The following is a 24,788-nucleotide window of genomic DNA, read 5'->3' on the forward strand; positions in this document are numbered from 1 at the left end:
TTTTTTTTTTTTAAGATTTTTATTTATTTGACAGAGAGAGACACAGCGCGAGGGGGAACACAAGCAGGGGGAGTGGGAGAGGAAGAAGTGGGCCTCCTGCTGAGCAGGGAGCCCGATGCGGGCCTTGATCCCAGGACCCTGGGATCATGACCTGAGCCGAAGGCAGACGCTTAACGACTGAGCCACCCAGGTGCCCCAGAAGATTGGAATTTTAAGAAAAGTGGATAAAATTCTTGAGGAACTGGAGAATTATTGGACCCAGTGCTAAAGGAAGTAAGCTGAAAAGATATAGGATCCAAAATATGGCTGTAAGAGTGGATGGTAGAGATGGGATAAAAGACAAGATTGTTGGAAGAGGTAAGGAGAATTTATTGTTAGAAGCCAGGATAGTGGATGGATTATCTGTATGTGTGGTAAAACCCGATAACATAGTGACAGGTATAGTAGTAGAGGAAAACCTATTGAATGAGGCAAGTGCTAAAGTCTCATGTGAAGGGTAAGGAAAAAGCAGGGTATTGATGCATGATTGTGTTACGAAGGGATGTAGGCAGTATAGTCTTATGGCATTTGCTTCAGAGAACATTGGATTTGGGGATGGTGAGAGAAGAAATAATTTAGACACAGTAAGAAAGAACAAGAAAGACAATTATCCTACCACAAAGCCCTTTACTACATAGGGTGGTAAAAAAACAAAACAACTATCACAGGAAAGAGCTTTAGGAAACCATTTTCCTTTAGAGAAAGAAGGTGAGAAGATTGCTTAGAAAATAGTGGGGGTTTTTTGTTTGTTTTGTTTTGTTTTTTCTGATGATGACCATGAATTGCAAAGGGAAAAATAGAAGAGTTCGGTGCTTTGCTGGGGCAGGGGTGGTAGTCATGGTAAGAGATGAGAGCTTGAGTTAAATTCAGGGTTATACAGAAACATAGGGGAATAGGAGTTCTTAGTAATGGATATCATATAGGTCTTGGACCTCTTGTGGAGATAAAATGTTTGGCAGTCTTTTTGGAGAAGGTAAGCCATTAATTTTTTTTTTTTTAAGTAGGTTCCATGTCCAGTGTGGATGGAGCCCAATGGGGGGCTTGAACTCACAATCCTGAGATCAAGACCTGATCTGAGATCAAGAGTCAGACACTTAACCAACTGAGATAGCCAGGTCCCCCAGTAGGCCATTAATTCTGATTTTACCTCCCTTCTTAGGGATTGATTTTTTTTAGGAAATGGGGCTGAGCTGGTAGTAGTACAGGGGTAGAAATTAGTGGTCTTATTAGGTGCATGAGAAGTTTTCTGGACTTCCTTAAATCCTGATGTTTACGTTTAATAAAACTGAGGCAAAGAGAGATTGAATAAATCTCCTTAGTTTCATCAGCACGCAAGTGGGAAAAGCTGGATACTCGAGCAATTGGACTCCAAAGCAGAGTTCTAACTCTTGTGCTAGAGGCATTCAGGGATGCTTGTTGACTAAACGAATGGATGCAGAGAAACATGTTATTTGGGAAAATGCCTTTCCGGGGGTTAGGGTGATGTCAGTTTGCTAAAGACCCAACACAAGTGAGAGGCAGACCTGGGGATATGGGACTTCTAAGACTACATCATCATAATGCCATGTTTTTCTATCTTGTGCTCTCTCTTAGGACATTGTCCTAGAAACCCAGTCACCATGCTATGAGGAAGCCCAATCTGCACAAAGAGAAAAGGAGGCCGCAGGCCCTCAGACTCAGCTATCTATCATTGGATAAATAGCACCAACTTGCCATCCATGGAAATGAGCCATCTTGGATATGGATCCCTAACCCTAAATTGTGCTCCCCAAATGATGCCATATGGGGCAAACACAAGCCTTTCCTTTTGAGTCTTGCTCAGATTGCATGAGCAAAATAAAGAACTGTTGTTATTTTAAGCCACAAAATTTAGGAGTTTGTAATACAGCAATAAATAACTGAAACATTGATATACCAAGCTATCTGATGTCCCTGAGCCTTTGTTTCCCTACCTGTAAAGTGAGGATGAGATTATCAGGCCAGAGGATTGTCATACAGATTCACAAAATGGAAATATACATATTGTGGTACAAGTAGTTACTCAATCAAAGTTGCCTTTCTCCTCATCCCTCTGTAGCCTCCCAGATTAGACAAAGCAACCAGAAGTGTTTTATATGTACATAAGTAGGCAAAAATATGAAAGGAATTAGAAAGCCTACTCTATCTGCTGATTCTCATTGCCAGAATAGCTCAACTTTTACTTCATTTGGGTCTCTGCTCAAATGCCATTTTCCTAAAGAGTTTCATCTGGGTTCCCCTCTATAATAAAGCAGAACATACAGACTCTCCATCTTGTCCCTTTCCACATATTAATATTCATTATTCTTCTTCATAATGCAGATCACCTGAATATTATATATTTGTGTGTCTATTATACTCTCTCACTCCACTGACATGGAAACTCCATGAAAGTAGGAATTTTCGCTTATGCCCCACTCTCTCTGCAGCACCTGGAACAGTGCCTGACCTACAGCAGGAATTCCGTAAATATTTGTTGAGTGGTTCAGTGAATGAATTCTTTCTGGTATAGTCCCTCCTCTTGTTTTAATTTACATCTTTCAGATGGCATGCAGAAGAACATGTTGAATGGAACATTGGCTTTAAGATTAGAAAGTCAGACAGACTCTAAGAAAGGAAAAGGCAGTCAAATATGCCAATTACTTCAGAAGGGTAATGGCATATTTTGAAATTTGGAGGCTGCTTCATTAAAATTCATTTTGCGCTACATAAAATAAGGAATAGGGAGCCTGACAGAAATGAAACTCAAATAGGCATTCATTTCCTTTATCTTTTTACAAGACAGATCAATTAGTAATTTTATGGTTGAAAAAACTCATTTTTAAATGTTATGTGGGACTTAGTGTAATATCAAATCTGGCCTAATGTCACCTTTATTAAGGAATTGAAAACACTTTTACATCTGTTCATTCCACTAAAAAAAATACCGAGCAGTACATTTTTGCCATCTAAAATTTATAACGGAGGAGAAAGATGGGCACAGAAATGATCTTGTTGCATAATTAACATCCCAAAAAGTAAAGGCGAATGATCAGCACTGGACTGGAACATTTTGAGCTGCACTTACATTTGTAAACCAAGCTATGGAAACCCTCCCAAACAGGTGTGTTAGAGAGTCCAGATGGCCTCAACGAGAGGCCAGGAAGCCAACACCTTCTGCTGTATTTCTGGCCGCTCTCACAGGCTCAGTGGGTTTGGCTGCATTGGTGCCTTGTGCTGGGGGGCGGCCAAGGGGACACACAGGTGGTGCCGGATGAGAAACAGGGTTTCCAACAAGAGACTGCTGTGCTGCTGGAGAATTGCCTCCCTTTCCACTACCGGGTTATAAAACTAAGATCCAAGTCATTTATGGCTGGTAGAGATCCTAGACACTTTTAGGTAAGAGCGCATAGGTGTTATTTAATCTCAATATCCTAACTCAGGCAATTACATTATGCCACCTGAAATTTTCCCTGCGGGTTCAATCAAATCTGATATTTGCCTTTGCTCTTCAGTCCTGTGTACAGTTGTTGTGCTATTAAGCAGCTGCTGAGCACCACTCTATATAACACAAACAGTGCGTATTCTTTATGAGCTGGATGTTGGGATGAGGATGTGTGATGCTGGCAAGTCTTCATGTGGATCTAGTTCTAGCAGGATGTTTTGCTAATTATAAACAAGAAAACTTTTGGCCCTTTTGATTGCAAACAGAGCCTTGGGAAAGTGATGCTGATTGATTCATTTGGTCCCTTCCAGTGAGAGTAAGGCAGCAAGGGAGTTTTGCAAATCACAAACCTAATGATGGAATCTTTATCTGGTGGAAGGAACCCCATGGAATGATTGTTGTGCAAACAGACCTACTGAGAGGCATAGGCAAAGTACTGTGATGGAGGCCACGCCTTTCTTCTCTCCCTTTAGCTTTTCCACCAACTTTCCTCCATTTAGCATTCCTGTTCTAGAAGAGGCTTACCCATGAATGTGGAACCAATTTAAAGGAATGCTGAAAGGCTCCAATTCTCCAAATACCCACCTTCTCATTCTCATACAGGATTCTGTTGGGTTAAGATTTTGCATTTTCAGAAAGGATCATTAAAATCAGTGTGTTAATTTAGAAAACTAATCACAGGTACATGTGTTATTCCAGCAGTTTTTAAAGAGTTCCCTGGACAAATAGAGCAAAGGAGATTCTCACAGAGGACAAACTCCCCGGGTGTGTCCAGGGCTGTGTCTGATTTCAGGATTACTAGAGGTCCACCCTTCTATCACAAGTAGGGAGCTTCAATGGACAAGTGAGGGAAGGAGGCATTGTTGTAGGAATAATATTCAGTGCATTTTAACTTACATAAAGAGAAATAATTTACTAATACTAGTTCCTTGGCAAAGAAAGTGGATAGCCAAAATGTCTGTGTGTAAGTCCTTTTATACATCTCTTTTTGTGAATCTATAGTTGCAGAGAGAAATTTAACTTGCTCAACCAATACACTCTCCTGTATAGAAGTCTGAGTTAGTCCTCAAAGTTTTAAAATAAAATCTTTCAAGCATTTCCACCCCCCCCCCCGCCCCAATAGACCACTTTTTATCAATATTAAAATCTGTTGGAGCACTTTGTGTCACTTAGAATTGGGATGGCTTCATACAACAAAAACCTCAAATGTGGCTTAAACAGAGTTTTCTCACATGACCAGAACTCTAGGGGTGGGCAGTCCATAATTGGGGCAGTTGTTTTAGGAAGTCATCCAAAGCTAGGCTCCTTCTCCCTCCTGGTCTGCCATTCTTAGCCTATGTCTTTTAACTTCATGATTGTAAAATGACTGCTATACTTCAGACACTGCATCTGTATTCCAGCAAGAGGACAGAGAAGAATAAGCAGCAAAAGATTCATACAGGCTGAGTCTGTCCCTTTTGACAGGAAAACAACATTGTTCTCAAAATCTCTACTGGGAGACCGCCCCTCACTAGACACACCCGGGCCACATAATCCTCTAGTTTTGGGGAAGTGTAAGGTGGAAAGTTCTTTTAATTGGCCTAAACTGTTCATCACTGCTATTCTGAATGAAATCAGAGCTGATAAGGAAGTAAGGGTTATAAATTTAAAAATTCATTATTAATAAGAAATTCAAGTTATGAATAAAAAAGAGGAAAAGAGATATTGCAGGTTGACAAGCAGTGGGTGCCACAGATGTCACTAATGAACTTCATAAACTCCATTGGGTATCTTCATTTTCCTTCTTACCATTGACCTTGAGGATGTGCCGATGCAAATTGTCTTGAGTATGAACCAACATCTACGGTCCCCAGAAAAATTCCCATCAGCGGTAACTTTACTATGTAAAGGATTTATAGTCTCAGACATACTCCTGACCTTCTTCTGTATGAACCTTAGGCACACAGTATTGAAACTTAACTTCTGTCCACTGCTGGAGAGGAAAATCTCTTCCTCTATCTCTTACATTCAGTCTTGGGGGTCTGTGAATTTACCAAAAGATAGATCAAGAGGAGAAAAGGCACAGAATTTTTAATAGTTACATGCATAGGAGTTCATAGAAAAGTGACAGTCAAGGGGCACCCGGGTGGCTCAGTCATTTAAGCATCTGACTCTTGATTTTGGCTCAGATCATGATCTCAGTATTGTGAGATGGAGCCCTGCATTGGGCTTCCCACTCAGTGGGGAGTCTGCTGTAGAATCTCTCTCTCCCTCTGCCCCTCCCAGCAACTCACACACACATTCTCTCTTTAAATAAATAAATAAAGTCTTAAAAAAAAAGGAAAGAAAAGTGACAGTCAAAAAAATGGTTAGACTCGGCAGCTTACACACCATTTTAACAAAGGAAGGAAAGTTGGGACTTCAAAGGACAATAAATTATAGGCAAGGGACTAGAAATACACCAGGCAGCTGATGGGAGATAAGAGTTATTTTAGTAAGGTCTGTTTGTACAAACTCACCTTGGTGTTGACTCTCTATCCCAGGTGACAGTCACTCCTCTTCCTGGTAAAATGGGGTCACCTTCACAAAGGGAAATTTATGTTCTGCTTTTAGGCAGATAGCAGGGAGGGCAGAGAACTCTTTCTGCATCTGTTGGTTCTCAATTGCCTTCAACTCAAAGTAATCCTTATGTCAAAATGGCATATTTTGGGGTGGCATATCCTGATCCCCCATCAACACCTATCCGCAGGATCCCTCCTGTATTATCATTTGTCGAGCAAAGAAAAGTTGACAATTTTATAGCAAAATTTTATTTATGTCTATAAGTCTTTAAGTAGAGGAGTCTTGTATAGGTGTTAAATTAATTATAATAAACCTCACAGTTGGTTGTGGTCCAACAATGTATTGACACTGAAAGCTCGGAACAGCTGTACTAGACAGTAAAGTTCGTCCACTGTTCTTTACCATGGGGTTAACATTTCATCCAGTTGACAGAATGAGACCCAGGACACACAATGTTTATGGTTGAGTACGAGAGGCACAGAGAAGAGAAAATGAAATGCTGACATTGAGGAAGCTGCTAGGATAAGCAGTCACCAGATGGGAGGAAAAAGCTCACTGGAAAGTAGAAGGTAACTTTGAAATCCATCTTAACCTTCTCCCTGAAACCAGGAGGCCAAATTTGCTTCTGCGGGCTAGAGCCAGATGCCCTAATTGTTACCCTATTTGCTTTAAACTGAATCCTTTTAGGTAAGCATTTTTATATTTAACTGAGAAGCATTAGATTTATGAATTATGTTTCAGTGGGTTCTTCAGTTATAAAACATTGTCTTTTTTTTTTTTTTTTCTTTTGCCTTGATTTCAAGAGTCAGTAGGTGAAATTATTGACCCAAGATTGGGTCACGTTATGAAATGCAAACTATGGTAGTTAAATTGAATGGAGGGGAGGAATGCACTTGAAAAAATTCAAATTCATTTTCACTTCCCTCTGGTCACTAATGGCCTAGAGAAAGAACTCTTCCAGAAAACACTATGATCAGCATTATGTAAACAGAGCCTTAATCTAGGCTCTCAATGGCCCCTTGGAAGTGTCCTCAGGCCTGACCCACGCCTAGTTTTGGTGGGAAAATGTTTATTCTCTACTATTAGGTGTCTGTTTAAAAGCTAATTCTTCTTCCACTGCTACTGAGGAATAGAAGAGTTTCTGAACAGTCTGTTAAAAGGCAATTTAACTAAAACAAAACACAAGATAACTGTTTCCAGTAAAACTGCAGGAAAAAGTCAAGAAAGCAGAGTGAATTTTCTAATATGGAATCTGGCCAAAACAAAGGCTAACTCATTTCCATTGGGTCTTTAATGGCCACAATTTTAGGGCCACTGCCTCTTCCATTAAAATGTCTCTACTATGGTTTTGAACTGTCCCTCCTTAATGTTGCTGAATCCTAAGGTATTAAATTGGCCATTCTGCTTTCCATGTTTCGTTATATGTGTGGGTTTTTTTTTTTAAGATTTATTTATTTATTTTAGAGTGTGAGAGAGAGCACAAGTGGGGAGAGCGGCAGAGGGACAGAATCTCGAGCAGACTCCCCTCTGAGCACAGAGCCCAAAACAGGGCTAGATCCCAGGACCCATGAGATCATGACTTGAGTCAAAACCAGGAGTTAGGACGCTTAAACGACTGAGCCATCCAGGCACCCTTCATTGTGTGTGTGTGTGTGTGCGTGTGTGTGTGTATTTTAAGGTTTTATTTATTTATTTGAGAGAGAGAGAGAGCACATGAGAGGGGGGAAGGTCAGAGGGAGAAGCAGACTCCCCACTGAGCAGGGAGGTCGATGCGGGACTCAATCCGTGGACTCCAGGATCATGACTGGAGCCGAAGGCAGTCGCCCAACCATTAAGTTTATTTATTTTTTTTAAGTAATCTCTACACCCAACGTGGGGTTCAAACTCATGACCCTGAGATCAAGAGTCGCATATTCTTCTGACTGAGCCAGCCAGGTGCCCCCCATGTTTCATTGTTTTATTATTATTATTTATTAACCTCAAAGCTTCCCTTTAAATGTTCACCAGTCCTGCTGACAGACAACAGTCCTGTCTCCATTTTGCTGTTTCTGTTTGCCATAATTTCTCTCATTCGCCTAAAGTACATTTTAATTGAATGAAACCATCAATTTGTATTCAAGTTAGATAAAAACTCATAGCCTTCCCTTATTGTGGTTCACCTTATTAAATGGCCTGTACAAGATATGCTGACCTTGAGTTTGAAACTCTAAGTTCAGAGATTTGCAAATTTCTGGGGATCTTGAGGATAGGGTCACAGGACAGAGGGCATCAAGAACTTCTCGATTTTAATAATAACAGTAAGATCCTACCTCAGCTGGGCCACATTTAACCTGGAAATGGAATGAAATGGAAAACCAGATTGTTTTATAATTGACAGCTTTGTCTCTCAGCAGATGGCTGTAATCTCCTGCATGTGCCAAACACAGACTCAAGGATTTTTGAGTTTGTAGTGAAAACAGAAAGGACAAATATTTATCATAATTACAACATTTTGTGCATTGGATATAGTTTCACAGCCTTTTAATCCTCCTTGATTAGAAAATACAGAGTGATTTTTTTTTCTTGCCGTTTGAAGAAGTTTGTTTACCAACACTTTGAGAAACATTTCAAGTTTTAATAAATATAAAGCTAGGTCATACAGAAATAGAAAACATCTCTCTTTTTAGTTTACTTCCTAGTGAATCTATACGTCCCATTCAGGGAGTTTGAATCAGCACTATAGCCCCCAGTCAGCAACTACAGCACTCAAATTCAAGAAGCATTGTTGTCAACTCTAGATTTATCTGAGGAAATGATCCAGTTTTTAATATTTTTTCTTTCCACTCATTACTGTTGGTTAGTTCTTGTCAAGAAGGTCAGTTGGGGATCTCTGGAGTGATTTACATAATTAGGTTCTCTGTGTAGTTTATGGAAATTACTTTTGGGGCAACTTGACCCGCACCTGATTAATCCCATCAGATTATGTCCACCTCCATTGTTAATAAATCATTAGTCAGCATCTGTATTATGATCATCCTGAAAAGTACTGAGCTATTTCCAGAGAACTGCAAATTGTAATTCAAATGTAAAGTCCTTGGACTGAAGTCAAGGTTTCCCTTCAGTTTTGGAGTAATGGGTGAAAATAATCAGAAACTGCACCAGCAAATGTGAGTTCAAGACACACCTCCTTCACTTTAAGTTTTGGTGCCTTGGGCAAGGCAATTAGCATTTCTTAGACTATTTCCTGACTTGGAAAATGCTAAGCGCTTCAGATTGTTACTTTGAAGGGCATCTGGGAGGCTCAGTCAGTTGGGCATCAATTCTTGGTTTTGGCTCAGGTCGTGATCTCAGGGTTGTGAGATTGAGCCCCAAGTATACATCCAGGCTCAGTGTGGAGTCTGCTTGGAATTCTCTCTCTCCCTCTCCCTCCCCATCTCCTTTCTAAAATAAAAAAATAAATAAAATCTTTAAAAAAAAAACCAGATTGTTACTTTGACAAATATGTCCATGTATTATACACATGGCTACCCAGATTCTTACTTGTAGCCTTTGATTATCACATTGGTGATATTTTGCATAGTACTATTGCCAGATCACACCATGGACTATTAGTGTTCCCCTTACTACTTAAAATAGAGTGATTAATGTCTTTAAATCTAATCAGATTAAAAAGCCAATTCTAGAAGCCCTAGAACCAACGCAGAAAATTCATCCTTAAGATTCTGTTCTTCCAGAACGACTCTCAGTACCAAAATTTGCATTAGTCAGGGTTCTCCAGAGAAACAGAACCAACAGAGAGAGAGGCAGATAGAAAGACAAAGAGAGACAGAGACAGTGAGAGAGGAGGTAGAGAGAGGAGGGAGAGGGAAAGAAAGGGAGGGAGATTTATTATAAAGTATTGGTTCACACTGTTATGGAGGCTAGCATGTCAAAAATCTGCAGGGTGGGCTGGCAGGCTGGAGACCCAGGAGAGCCAATGTTCCAGTTGAGTCCAAAGGCAGTCTGCTTTAGAACCAGGAAAAACTGATGTTGCAGATACAGTTTGAAGGCAGTCTGCTGGAGAATTCTCCCTTGCTCAGGGGAGACCAGTCTTTTTATTCTATTCAGGCCTTCAACTGACTGGATGAGGCTCATCTGCTTTACTCAAAGTCTACTAATTTAAATGTTAACCCCATCCAAAACACCTTCATGGAAACACCCAGAACAAGTTTGACTAAATGGCACCCCATGGCCCAGGCAAGTTGACACATAAAATTAATCACCATACTCAGTAAAAGTCACCCCACAATAGATTTTCCCTGCTTTCCACTTCTGCATTCATATTACCACTAGAGTGAACCTTAAGTGCAAAGCAGATCACATCATTTCCTGCTTAAAACTATTCAATTATTCTACCTTTCCCAAAGGACAAAGGCCATAGGCCTTAAAACCAACTGTAAGCCTCCTCCATTTCTCACCTGACTTTAATCTCTCTTTCCAAGTGTACTTCCTACACCTCAGAACTATTCCCATCCCACCACATGAGCTCCTTCTATTCTAGCCTACAGAATTATTTACATTTCTAACAACACACCAAATTTTCATGCCTCCATCTTTATCCATATTCTTCACTCTGCCTTCACCCCTCCCCAATATACCCCTCCCCAAATATATTTGCCTATAAAACATGTATTCAAAATCCAAGAACCATCTTAAACATTTCCTCCTCAGAGATCCCTTTATTGACTTCCAATCAAAGTTATTTCCTTCTTGATCTTACCACTGTAGCATCATTCTGAAATACCCTCATTCTCTCTTTGTGTCTGGCTATAAGCTCTGTTAAGTCCAGGAACTATCTTCTTTTGTTCCTTGGTGTCCCTTGTGGTGTCTGATTCCCTTTAGGAACTCAAAAATTGTTTGTAGAATGAATGAAAGAGGAGGGATTAGATGAATAAATTGGGGCCTACTTTGGTAATCAGTGGGGGAATCACTAAAGGTTTTTAATTTAAAACCTCTTCTTGAAAGAAGTAAGAAGGAGTTGTATTTTAAGATCAGTCTGTCATTGATGGAAAGAAAGGCTGAGGGCAAGACGGAAGAAAGAAAAAAGAAAGCAAGAAGGCTATGTAGGTGATAGTAGTAATCCAAGGATAAGGTAGGAAGGAGTTAAACCAGACAAATGGAGTAGAAATAAGAGATGCTCCTATTTATGAGTATTTCCTCCTCCTTTAGAGCATGTGGTAGAATTGCATTTTCTTTGACCCCTTTGAAATTAGGTATGGCTACACGATTTTCTTTGGCCACTGAGATGTGATTGGAAGTGATATGTGCCACGTCTAAACAGAAGCTCAAGGAGCCAGTACATGATCTGCCACATTCTGATTTTAGACTCAGTGATCATGACCATGTGTCAAGATATAACCTCTGTGAGTCTGGCTCTCTGAAAGACAATATTGAGCGGAATTCCTCTGCCAACCTGTATTGGACATGTACTGTGAGTCACTTTTGTTGTGTCAAATAAATGAGATTTTTGGAACTGGTTGTTACTACAGCAAAACCTAGCTTATCCTGATTTATCAGGATTTGGAAACTGATAGGAGAGGGCGTGAGTAGCACAAAACACTAACATTTAGCATGAGGGAATATAAAACTTTCGGCTTGAATGACTGAGTCTGCCACATGTTGTCATGAAATGCACTTTGCAACTGCAGCGCTCCTGTTCACATCTTAATCTATCTGAATTGTGGCCCTTAGAGTTATGTCATGCATAACCTGCATGGATGTACACAGCAGTCTTGGGAATGTTTCATTCAGAAAAAAATATATATTATTTATTGTCCACTGACTCCTAAATGACATTCTGAGTGCTGCAAATACAAAGGCAAAATAGAGTTTATCACTCTGGGTGATGTGGTCAGAGGCCAGCACGATGTGGCAGATGCTCTGATAGATCGACTGTGCACAGAGGAAGAGGCGACCAGCTCTGTGAGTTGTAGGTGAGCTGCAGTTTGAAGACTGATTTGGAATTGTTCATGCAGAGAAGGAAAGCGGGTCATTTAAGTGCAAGAAACAGGTAAACGTCCATGACACATTGGAGAAACTGCAACAGGTCTTTGTAACTATGGTTTAGGTATACATTTTGGAGATGAGTAGAAATGGTAGGGAAAAGATTAGAAAGTGAAGTTGGGGTCATTTTGAAAGATTTTGTATTTTGCTGATGATTTAGTCTTCATTTCTGGAATAAGAGACCCCCTATCTTTTTAATCAGTTGAGTGTTGTATTTAAGTCTTATGTTTTAAAAACACATTAGTAGGAAATTTCTATCATATCATTGATAGAAACAAGGATATTAGATCTAAAAGAGGAAGCTGATATGCTCTGCTTGGTTTCTTTTAATTAGCTTTCTGATTTGAAAGATCATTATTATTCGCAAAAAAAAAAAAAAACAAAACTTGAGAGTTAAATTTTGTTAATACTGATCACAAAGGATGGATCCAACTCCATCATTGGTGCTACTTTGAAATTTTACTGATTTGAATGTAGCTTGAAATACATAGGCCAATCATTTAGAATCTGGAAATATTTTGTCATGCAAAGATTGCCTCTCCTAAGGGGATTTGATATGTAATCATACAGGACCATAAACAATACCACCCAGAGCTAGAGAACTTTTCGAGAACTTATAAAGGGCAGAAGTCACCCAATTATAACCTGAATTTATAATTCCCCTAGAGAACAAAGTCCAATTGGATCAGCTTTGTGTCTGATCTTCTTTGTTTTTTGGCTTTTAAAGTCTTCCCCATACTGACATTTACCATGATAGATTGCCACCTGTATCATGGGCAATGATTTCTGGTTAATGTTTGTCAGTTCAGGCATTACTATAAAATGCTAGAGTCTAGATCTGCTGTATCATCAGAATTTGAAATAAGACCTTTAGGCATTCTTCCTACCATGAAATTACTGCTTTCAGCCCCGTGTAGCCCCTTAGTTAACCTATTTATAGGGTTTTCAGATATAGCATTCAATGTTAACAGTTTTAACTGTCTTCTGCTTTTTCACTGAATAAGCTAAAAATTGGGCAATAAGGAATATCCTAGTGTTGTTGCAAATGACCCATCATGATAACACAACGGGTCCCTGGAACTCTTCATTTGACTATGAAAAAGCACTGAACTTTAAGGCTTTTATACATTGGTGAGGAATTCATGAAAAAGCAGCCTTCAGAATGAAGAGAAAATCAGGGAGTTATAAATGGCCTGGTGAGACGTAGATGTCAAAGTAGCTGCCAGATGTTGGCACATCCAAAGTCAAAGGAGAACTTGATTTGAATTTTGATTCATTTGAGGAGAAGGCAAGATAATTATTGTCTACCCAAGGATTATTGTTGCAGGGACCCTGCAGAGCATTCCCCTAAATTTAGAAATATTTGTGCTAGGGAATCTAGTGCCTGGCACAGAGTAATCACTCCATTAATACTAGCTATTAATATCACTGTTCCACTGAACTGAGAAATAAATTGAAAATTTCAAGTTGAACTTAAAATCAAGTATTCCTTTGGCTTTTATACTAATTAACACATAGCCTATGATTCAAGCTATATACATTTTTAATCCTTCTGCCAAATTCACAATGTGATGAGGTCCCTGCCCCTTGATAATGCTACAGATGGCAAGACAGCACTGCTGATGTCTGATAATACGTGCTCCCTACCATGTTCAATAGAGATATTTTGAAAAATGTGATTTAACTAAAGGAATTTGTGGAACTGAAAGAACCAACCTTCTCATAATGACATTGACCATTTTGCAGCCTTTAGGAATAACTATAGTTACAGCTTTAGGAAAATGCAACATATTCCAGACATTTCACTAGGTCTCATATTTACAACCATTATCTCATTTGATTTTCTCAGCAGTCTTATGAGGTAGATATTCTTACTTCTCTTCACATATGAGGAAACTGAGATTCAGGCCCTGGCCCTCATCACACAGTCAGTAATTGGTAGGCTGTGATTTGAATCCAGACTGATGGAATCCAAAGTCTGTGTTTTTAATCACTACCATTCACGGCTCTTTCACTAGTGCAAGTTCAGTGTGAGCTTTATTCCTCTCTTTGCATTATTTTATGCATCAAGAGGCTTCACAAATGTGATTCCTTAGACTGTCTAAATGATTGAGTGAACCTCAATGCAAGAATTGTTAGGTTTCTCTGAAACACCCTTTCTTTGATAAATCTCTCAAAGGGAATAGTCCAGGGATAATAAATCGAGGCATCTTGGGGACTCATGGGAATTTACCTCTGTGATTGATGGAATGAGCGGGCTGTCACCTGCATACGTAGTAAATAAAGCCATAGAAATGCATGAGATTGCCACCTGAAAATTGACATTGGTTTGTTCATTTTCTTACAGGAAGAATACAATTGAAATGAAGGGAGCTGAGGGGAACCATAAGAGTGATTGATAGAAAGATACAGAGTTTAGATTAGGAAGCTGGAAAAGAAAATAGAAGGCTTTATTATTATTATATTACTATGTCTTCAAAGTATGCCAGCACCCTTTCCTCAGTGCAATCACAAAGTATACAGCATGCTACTAGGCACCATGGAAGAGAGAGACAGAGAGACTGAGGAAGAGGGAAGGTGGGAGATGTGCTCTCTGCCCTTAAGGAACAAATGTTTTAATTAATATATTAAAAATTAATTTATACTGGGTTGAAGGGCATGCACATGAACAGTATGAGCACATGTTCATCACCCAAGGCCACCTTTACTGATCATTTCATATAATTTGTCTCTAAGCAAATGGACTTTCTAAAAAAGAAAATTCAAGCTCTCTTGACCAGCAAAGGTTAAGCAGGATGTGAAATGCAATGTGTCAAAGGTATGCAGACAAAGCATTTTTTAAATAGACAAAGGAAAGAAAACCAAGGCAAAAGCCTGTCTTTTATGATATGGCAAAGGAAGGCAGATAATTAATGACCCAAGTGTCAGAGAACCTTGGTGCCTTCATTTACCTCAAATTTTAGTAAGGGAATTATTTTAAAGAACTGATTACAAAAAAGACTCACCCAGGGTTATTTAAATATGGATTTTTCAGCCTTATATTTTATACTTCAAAATGTATTTACTTTTAATTTGTATGCAATATAAAGTGCAGACATTTTTGTGGGTCTGAAATAATCATCAAGGTACCTTCCAAGGGTACTTGGCCAACTCTTTAGAAATCGTTAGGTATCAACTTCCAAACCACAGTCACATGGAAATGATAATGGAATAAAGTAAGCATTATGTTAAGAGGAAATAACAGGAGGTGAAAGAATCAAAAAGAGAAGAAAAATATTCTCCTTTAAATGCAAGGAAACAGGAGGATAACATCTTCTAACAGACCATGAATTTGGGCTTCCATGGAAAATTGTGAATATTTCCCTTTGAGACATTTCAAACTAGGGTGAATCATGTTTCTAGTAAAGTCTTTCTAATTAATTCTTCTGTATCTGTCTGTAGGATGTGGGATTAGCTGTGCCTCTGACTCCCATGCCCTTTCCAGGATTTAATTCCAGCTGGAAAACTTTAGTATGAAACCACACTTCCATCCTTTAAGGTCATAGCTGTTAAGAACTTGCTCATGAGTGTAGGCTATTGTTTCCTCTGAAGAAACAGTTCCCAGAGAGTGACGTGGTCAAGGACAACAGTGCACATGGTAGGCATTAAACAAATGCATGTTGAGTGTTTTTGAATTGATAGACCCTGACCACCATTGGAGAACATCTCTCTCCTGTTGACCTCCTTAGTGTAAAATCTATCTCCCTTTCATTGTCCTCATGACAAAGGATAGATTCAGAATCCAGGTTTAGAATTCTGTCAGTGGTCAAGCCCTTTGCCATTTAGACTAGTCACCACTCACTGCTCACTTGGGTTTTGGAGGCAAATAATGACTGCCACTCAGGTTTAATGATAGTTTCACTTTGAAGTGTTCAGAAGAAAAAGACACCTCAGCACAAAATAATGTTCTCTCTGGATTACTATGATCATCTGAGACTAGAAGATGAAAAGGAAGACTGTTTGGTACTATAAGCTATTTAGTACCCATCAATACACAGCTCATCCTTTTTGGACAAAGGATATCACAGAGATCAGGCCGAATTATAAGGTGAGGAAGCTGTTGTGGGCAAACAGAGGTGGTATTTTATTGCATAGACCTCTGCCCAGAGGGAGCTTCAAAAATTCCTCATACCCTGGGCCAGATGAAGGCTTTAAATCTCACCAAGAGCATTGTACATCTGGACTGGTATCTTCCAGACTATGCATTAATCCTGGAAGACTGGATACGCATCTTGTTTTCCCATAGCTGAGATTTTAAAATACCCCATAGTGTCTCTCTTTTTACTTTTTGGATTAGTGTCATTTAAATGTCTTGGTTTAAAGGTGTCAGTGAAAAAGCTAACAGAACTTCATTTGAAAAAGAAGGGTGCTAAGAGACATGATAAATTAAAATCAACCTCAATCCAGTTAATACTGAGGCTTTTTTCAATAAGAGAATGATTTAAACTGAAATGAGCAGAACTCTTGATTAACCAGAGATTCAGTCATAATTTCTTGAAAGCTTAAAATGAGGACAAAAATCATATTTTTAGGCAATTTAGAAGTTAAATACACATATAAAAGCACACATATAAAATTCATTCCTTGGTAACTTAAAAGCCTCAGCATACCAGTGAGAATAACGGATTTATTAAAATTCAAGGGAAAAAATCAGAAGTTAAAGTTCACCCGATCAACATAACTGGTGGTCATTTTTACAACAGTTTAGACTCCTGAAGGAAAAAAAATGTCTTTAAAGTTTGATTATCTGTTTTTGTTTGATTGTTTTGATTTTTGCTTTTCATTTTTCTTTCATTTGCTTTTTGCTTCATGGTTCCTTCAAACCAAACATTTTTATCTTCTATTACAGTAAGATTTAAAAAAACATCCAAAGACTTAAACAATCATAAGACAGCTCTGAAGTGGCAGAGAATGAGTCTAAGACTATCTGACACCAATAATTTTGCTATTTCCACTACGCATGGTGACTATGATTTCTTCATTTGTAAAATAAGGGTAATGTCTACTTCACAAGGTTTAAGAAGATAACATACATTTAACATGTAGAGCATGTCTGACATCTGGTAGGTATCCAAAAAAAAGTGTGATGATAGTAGTACTAATGGTGGTTATTGCTATTATAAGAAAATGGGCCGGGCGCCTGGGTAGCTCAGATGGTTAAGCGTCTGCCTTTGGCTCAGGTCATGATCTCAGGGTCCTGGGATCAAGTCCCGCATCGGGCTCCCTGCTCCTTGGGAGCCTGCTTCTCCCTCTGCCTCTCTCTCTCTCTCACGAATAAATAAATAAAATCTTAAAAAAAAAAAAAAGAAAATGGGCCGGAAGGACAGGTCCCCTGAATGGTCTGAGAATAATATCCTAAGTTTTTTAAAATAAAAATAACTGTGACTGTGGAGTACAAACTAATTATCTCCAAAATCTGCATGCACTTATTTCTTGCAAGAACAGATATTTTCTCCAATAGATTTGGTCACACACCATAGATCACAGTTAAGTGTTGACTGGGTGGAGGATATTTTGCAGTAGTCCATAAAGAGGAAGAAAAAAATTATGGCCACTTCAAAAATTCTATCACAATGACTAGAAGGCACTAGATTAATTGCTTAATAACTACCTCTTGAAAATTCTTCTCATGGGCTAGAATATGAAGCTCAACCCAGAATCAGAGGAACCTAGTTTAAACCAAAATAAACACAAAAACACATTTTATACAAGCACGCTTGTATTTTAGCTTACAATAAACGAAGATGTTCTAGCTATGTTTACTATGTTCAGAGGTCTCTTATATACACAGTTTTGTCACAATGGCAGGAAAAAGTTGGAAACTGCCAAAAAAGAAGTCTGCTTAAAGTAAGAAGCTTATGATAGCCCACTAAAAGGGCAGAAAAAGCAGGTTTAACATCCTGTATGGGTGGGCTCTGTCCCACCCTCTCAGCTCTACAATCATCTGAAGGAAAAATCGTGAAGTGGACTAGAGAGAAAATTATCAATAACCTCAGGGTCAAAGGTTTTTCCTATTTGCGTGCAATTTCTCTCAGAGGATATACTTCTCTGGTTTGTTTCATTTTATAAAATACACATGTATACATACATACACACCCAGACTGATAAACAAAGTAGCTGTAGCAGTAAAAATGTCTGGCTTTCAAGACAGGATGGGTAGAGTGTATCAATGTCCCATTTTATTTTTATTTATTTATTTTTTAAAGATTCTGTTTATTTATTTGACAGAAAGAGACACAGCAAGAGAGAGAACACAAGCAGGGGGAGTGGGAGAGGGAAAAGCAGGCTTCCCGCGGAGCGCAGAGCCCGATGCGGGGCTCGATCCCAGGACCCTGGGATCATGACCTGAGCCGAAAGCAGACGCTTAATGACTGAGCCACCCAGGCACCACCTCAATGTCCCATTTTAAATAGGAGGGGGAGACGAACTATGAGAGACTATGGACTCTGAGAAACAAACTGAGGGTTCTAGAGGGGAGGGGAGTGGGGGATGGGTTAGCCTGGTGATGGGTATTAAAGAGGGCACGTTCTGAATGGAGCACTGGGTGTTATACACAAACAATGAATCATGGAACACTACATCAAAAACTAATGATATAATGTATGGTGATTAACATAACATAATAAAAAAATCACTTTTAGCAATTCTAATTTATGAGTGTGACTTAAAAGTAATACTAGACTATTTAATACACTTGGAAATTATTACTTGATTCTAACACCTCTGTAACATATTCATCTTCAAATCCGCAGCAGCATCCCATTACCTACACCCCACCTAGGAAAATAAGGGACCAATATGAGTAGAAAATTTTCTATCTGAGGAAACTGAAAAAGGAATGCTTCTTAGCTGCTTTAGATCAAATCCCAGCAATGGAATAGAATCTAGTTTCTCACGTCTTTTCCCCGCCTTATTCACACAGCAGTATTGGGTAATTAAAGGAAAAACAGATATGGAAAATTCCTCTGAGAACATTAATTCTCTGTGAAATTTCATTATTTTATCCATAAATGGTATGGTGTAGGTTATAAAGTAGTCAGATAGCAATTGTGTTAGAACAGGCCACAGTGTAAATTTTTTTAAAACACTAGATTTCATCATCAAAACAGAATTGGAGATACCATAAATGAATGTGGGCTTTAATCTTTGATTGAATATAAGACTCACACTCAACTGTGTGACTATTTTGCACATCATCAAAAAGAGAGAAAATTTCCCGTTAGCTGTTGCATCAAGTTTTTAGATCAGGAAGAGTCTTGCTCAGTAAAACTAAAAACAAAACCAGGTCTTAGCCAATTTGATTTCTCTTTGCAGAGTTGACCTAATAGGGTGGCTTGGGTAAAACCTTTACTGGTTGGTTTTGCTTTTTTGGTGGTTTTTTGGATTTTGTGTGTTTGTTATTTTATGAGCTAAAGGAGAAGGAATCATTAATAGATGAGCCTAAGGCATTCTGAAATATACTTGCTAAATAATAAACTTATCAATTTCTTCCAAATGAATAAATTATTAATTCTCATCCAACTCGACCAAACCTAACAAACAGTCAGAGAATGCTGGTGCTAAGGAAGAGAAATGAATCTCAGCAGAGTGTATAGTAAGCAATGGAAGGGTCAAGGCTGACATTAGATAGGAATCTTAGAGACAATGCCTTAAAACACAGGAAGGGCAATGTTCAATTAAACATTAGGAGAATCTATTGCAATTTTAAACACTTTCAGCTACACAGCAGAGAAAATGCTGAAGGGCAGGAAAAGGTGCCCACCTGAAACTTTTGAGATCCATCAATATTGATTCACATCTCTAGTAAAAGTATTAATTCTACACTAGAACTAACATTGGTGATGGAGAGATGTGAATGTGTCCAGCCCTTTTCAAATGTGATGTTTTAAGCATATATCCTCACATATTTATTTATTTCAATAACTCAGGGCAAGTTTTCCATTTTTCTAAGGGTGAAGGTGGTTTTTCCATGATTCCTTCAAATTCTCTATGTGTCAGGAACTTGAATAGAGTGCAGGAGAGAAGTCCTGTCACTGATCCATACTGATGAAGCCTCATCTGGAAGATACTATGAAGGAAGGCTAGGGACTGGAATCATCTGAAGGCTGTTCACTTTCATGCCTGGTGATTGATAATGGCTCTCAGCTGGGACTTGATCTAGGACTGTCAACCGGATCATCTACAGGTGGCCTCCTCATGGGGCCTGGGATTCCTCAAAATTTGGTGGCTGGGATCCAAAAGTGAGTGTCCTAGAGAAAGAGCCAGATGGAAGCTATATCACCATTTGTGTCCTAGCCTCAAAAGTCACACTGTGTCTTCCTTTGCATTCTATTTATTGGGCAGTCACAAAGTCACCTACATTCAAGGGGTGAAAATTAGACTCCACCTTCTGATGGGAGAAATGTCAAGGTTCTACAATTGTAGAACTGGAAACACAAAAACATGGACAGTTTTTGAAACACGGTCTGCCACAGTGATTATTTCTTTTTCTTTTTCCTTCTCTTTTCTTTCTTTTGTGTGTGTGTGTGTGCGTGTGTGTGTGTGTGTGTGTCCTGTCTGTGCTTTCTTATAGTTTCTAGAAAAAAATAAGTCATGCATGGAGAGCACATTTCCAGTAAATTCTCGTGTTATTTTGGTCATCTGCTATGAATCAGCTCATTTCAGATTAATAACTTTTGTACCTGGGGTTATTCTGGTAGGTCTACCAGATATTTGTTCTGACACAGACATTTTGGAGTTTATACTTGAGGATAAAAACAAACAAACAAACTTGAAAGTGTTAGTTGTTGGAAAGAAGTCCAGGATAGGTAAGAAGATGTTTAAAAGTGCAATGAAGACAGATGTTGGATTTGAGTCTATTGAGAAAAAGGATTTAGGATGTGAAGGAAAGATCTCTTTGCTGAAAAGGATTAAGTGTTTCTTGGTGTGTGTAAAGCTTCTGATAATTTTTAGAAATTAGTTGTTTGACTTCAGGACATGTTATTTTTCTGCATATTGTTAAGTCAACATTTTAATTAAAAATGTTTTCATTTATTTATCAATAGATATTGTAGGCTCCTTTTAACGTTCTGGGAATGCAAGAGTGATGCTTTCTTTTTGCATCATGCTTCTCCATGTTTTTTAATACCCTCTTCTGTCCTAGTGCTATTGCTGTAAGTGAGAATACTTATGGATGATGAGCCTGTCGCTCAACTCCCTGGACTGAAAAAGCCAGAACCTTGAGCTAATGCAAATGGGGGTTAACAAAAACATGGAGAAGAAAGAATGATCTCTTTCTTTGAAAACCACATTCCATGAATATTACTTATTGACTTTATAAATCTACATTGAAAATTCTATTCTATAGAAATAATTTCAAAAGTACATGGCATACTTATTGCAGTATTGTTTGTAACAGTGAAAACTGAAAAAGAACTAAAATGGTCATCTACAGGGGAATGTCTACGTAGCATATTCATATCTAGAACAGTATTGCAACCTTAAAATAACATATATCTACTTTCGTGGAAATGTGTTTAATTGGTACATTAAAAAATTTCCAAAATATAAATAGCAGAATCTCATTTTTATAAAAAAAGATATAGAATTTCATTCTAGAGGACAGACTTAGCACCACTTTAGCTACTCTATATCATAAAAAAATCTCTAGAAATGATCATATATTTTCTTTTTAAAATTCACATCTGGTATGTAAATCAAGAAGGAGAATTCTCAATGGATTATAACATATAAAAAATTCTTGAAAGGTGGGAAATGAGAAGAATGAAAGCTCCCAAGACATAGAACACATTTTTCTTCTAGAAAAGTTGGGAGTTGTACCAAGGGAGCTTCATACCCAAGTGTAGTGGATCCTGAGTTCAAGAGTGGTCCTAAGAGTAACCAACTGGTAATCAGAAGAGGGAATCAAGCAGGACAGATTCTGAATAACCCACCTTCTCAGGCCAGAGAGCAACCACAGGGTTTTCAGGCTCAGGTGGGATGGGGATGGGAGGGTGTCAGGCTGTGACAACTTGAGGTCAAGGAAATAGGGTAACCCTAAAGGCTACATATTGCACCAGTAGAATATCCCAAGCCTCTCTACTCTGAGTGAAACCTGCTCAGTCACAGGCCACAGCAGTTCATCTCACCTCTCCTCATAAGTGGACAATCATTCAGTCAACCCAGCAAGGCGTTTCAGCTGTAGAGATGAGAGGACACCAATAGTCACCAATCACATCGTGCTTTTTTTCTGGAACTGGTCCTTTTAGAAGTGTCCCTTTCTTGTTGTGAGTGGTATGGAGTCAGCTCATATGTCTCTGAGACCCAAAAATCGAGAGATTCTTTGTGCCTGGCTGCTGTACCCAGTGGCTTGGTGGTCATCACCATGCCATAAAAAAATGTATTGAGAGCTACAACTACACCATAAGCACTATGGATACTCATTTGCATTACCAAGAGAAAAAGAGAAAGAAGGAAGGTCAAGAAGCTCACAAATGTTCAAAGGCAAGAAGATGATTGGTCTGAATGGTAAGCTTTACCACAAACAGCGCCATGTTGAGAAAATACAAATGAAAAAGACTATTAAGATGCATGAAAAGAGAAACACCAAACAAAAGAATGATAAAAAGACTCCACAAGGAGCAGTACCTGCATATCTACTGGACAAAGAGGGACAGTCATGAGCTAAGGTACTTTCCAAAATGATTAAACAGGGGTGCCTTGGTGGCTCAGTTGGTTGTCTGCCTTTGGCTCAGGTTATGGTCCCAGTCCTACATCAGGCTCCTTGCTCAGGAGGGAGTCTGCTTTTCCCTCTGCACCCCTCCCCCCAACTCATGTGTGTGCGCTCTCTCTCTCACTGTCTCTCAAGATAAATAAATAAAATCTTTAAAAAATGATTAAACAAAAACAAAAAATGAAAGCAGAAAATTTCGGCCCAAAGTTCCTGCCTGGGAAGAAATAGAAGTATTGTTATTCGAACAGGAAAGAGAAAGAAGAAAATATGGAAGAGGATGGTTCTTAAAGTCTGCTGTGTTGGAGATGGCTTTACTCAAAAACCACCTAAATATTAAAGATTCATTAAGTCAATGGGCTTATGTTTCAAGATCAGGTGCATTCAGAGTGGTATGGCTGTAGACGTCTGTGGCTGGGCTTATGTTACAAAAAGGCCATGTAACTCATCCTGAACTGAATGGCACCTTTTGCCTACCAATACTTGGTATAAAGAAGAGTCTCCTATCCCCACTATACCCAACTTTGAATGTCATTACCAAAGGAACTGTCATTGCGGTGAACATCAGCAAGTTGGGCCTTGTGACATAATGACACAGGAGGCAAAGTATTTGGGGAATATGCCCACAGGTTACCAGCAATTCTGAAAATGATAGATGCATAAATGTGGTCCTATGTTTTGACATCAATTTCATACAAGTAACTCCTTATAATTATTGAAGACTACACACCAATCAAGAAAACCAGCATTACTGTGATGTTTCTGAATACTACCCAACAGCCTTACATGTCCGCAATCATCAAGAATACTATTTATTCTATTGTTAAAAAAAACATTAAAATGGCCTAGTTTTAGGAAAAAAAGTCATCAATCATTCGAGAAAAGCCAATACTTTGTTGTTCCTCAATAAAAGATTAGCTTAATCATGAGGACAGAGACTTAGAAGAATAAGCATAACAGGAAGTTTAGAGTAAATATAATTTATATCCTAAAAAATGTAAGAAGATATTTAACCCATAATAAAATTAACCTAATATATAATGGAAATTAAAACTGTCATCATTGTTGGCAAGAATATGGAAAAAATGGAACCCCTGCACACTGTTGATAAGAATATAAAATGGTGCAGCTGTTATAGAAAATAGTATGGAAGTTCTTCAAAAAAAATTAAAAATAGGGGTGCCTGGGTAGCTCAGTCGGTAAAGCATCTGCCTTTGGCTCTGATCATGATCCCAGAGTTCTGGGATTGAGTCCTGCGTCAGGCTCCCTGCTCAGTGGGGAGACTACTTCTCCCTCTGCCCCTCCCCCCATTTGTTCTCTCTCTCTCTCTCTCTCAAATAAATAAATAAAATCATTTTAAAAATTAAAATGATGATCCAGCAATCCTAAGTCTGGGTATTTATCCAAAAGAATTGAAATCAGGATCTCAAACAGATATTAGCACTCCCATGTTCATTGCAGCACTATTCACAAATAGCCAAGATATGGAGACAACTTAAATGCCCATCGATGACGGATGAATGGGTAAGGAAAAGGTGGTATACAGATAAAATGGAAAATTATTTACTTTAAAAAATGATATGTGATAACATGGAGGAACCTTGAGGACATTATGTTAAGTAGAATAAACCAGCCACAGAAGGACAAACACTTCATGATTCCATTTATATAAGCTATCTAAAGTGGTCAAACTCAGAGAAGCAGAGAGTAGCATGGTGGTTTCTGGGCCTGGAGGGAAGTGGAAATAGGGAGTTCCTATGGATGAGTATAAAGTTTCAATTATAGAAGATGAACAACTCCTAGAGATCTACTGTACAACATTTTGCCTGTAGTTAACAACACTTAAAAATTTAAGAGCATAAATCTCATGTTAAGTGTTCTTACCACAATACAATTTTTTAAAAATTTAAAAATAAACAAAACTCTCATCATTGAAGTAACACTCGGTAGTTGGGTTGAACAAAAGAAAGGCCATAGTTCAAGAGAAACTAGTAAGCT

At 38.6% G+C, this 24,788-nt stretch overlaps 1 pseudogene; it reads left to right on the forward strand.

The window, feature by feature from the left end:
• Positions 1 to 302: 302 nt before the first annotated feature.
• LOC110571738 lies at positions 303 to 23,509 on the forward strand (annotated as a pseudogene).
• Positions 23,510 to 24,788: the final 1,279 nt, after the last annotated feature.

Source organism: Neomonachus schauinslandi, chromosome 9 (genome assembly GCF_002201575.2).
Source record: "Neomonachus schauinslandi chromosome 9, ASM220157v2, whole genome shotgun sequence".
Lineage (NCBI taxonomy): Eukaryota > Metazoa > Chordata > Mammalia > Carnivora > Phocidae > Neomonachus > Neomonachus schauinslandi.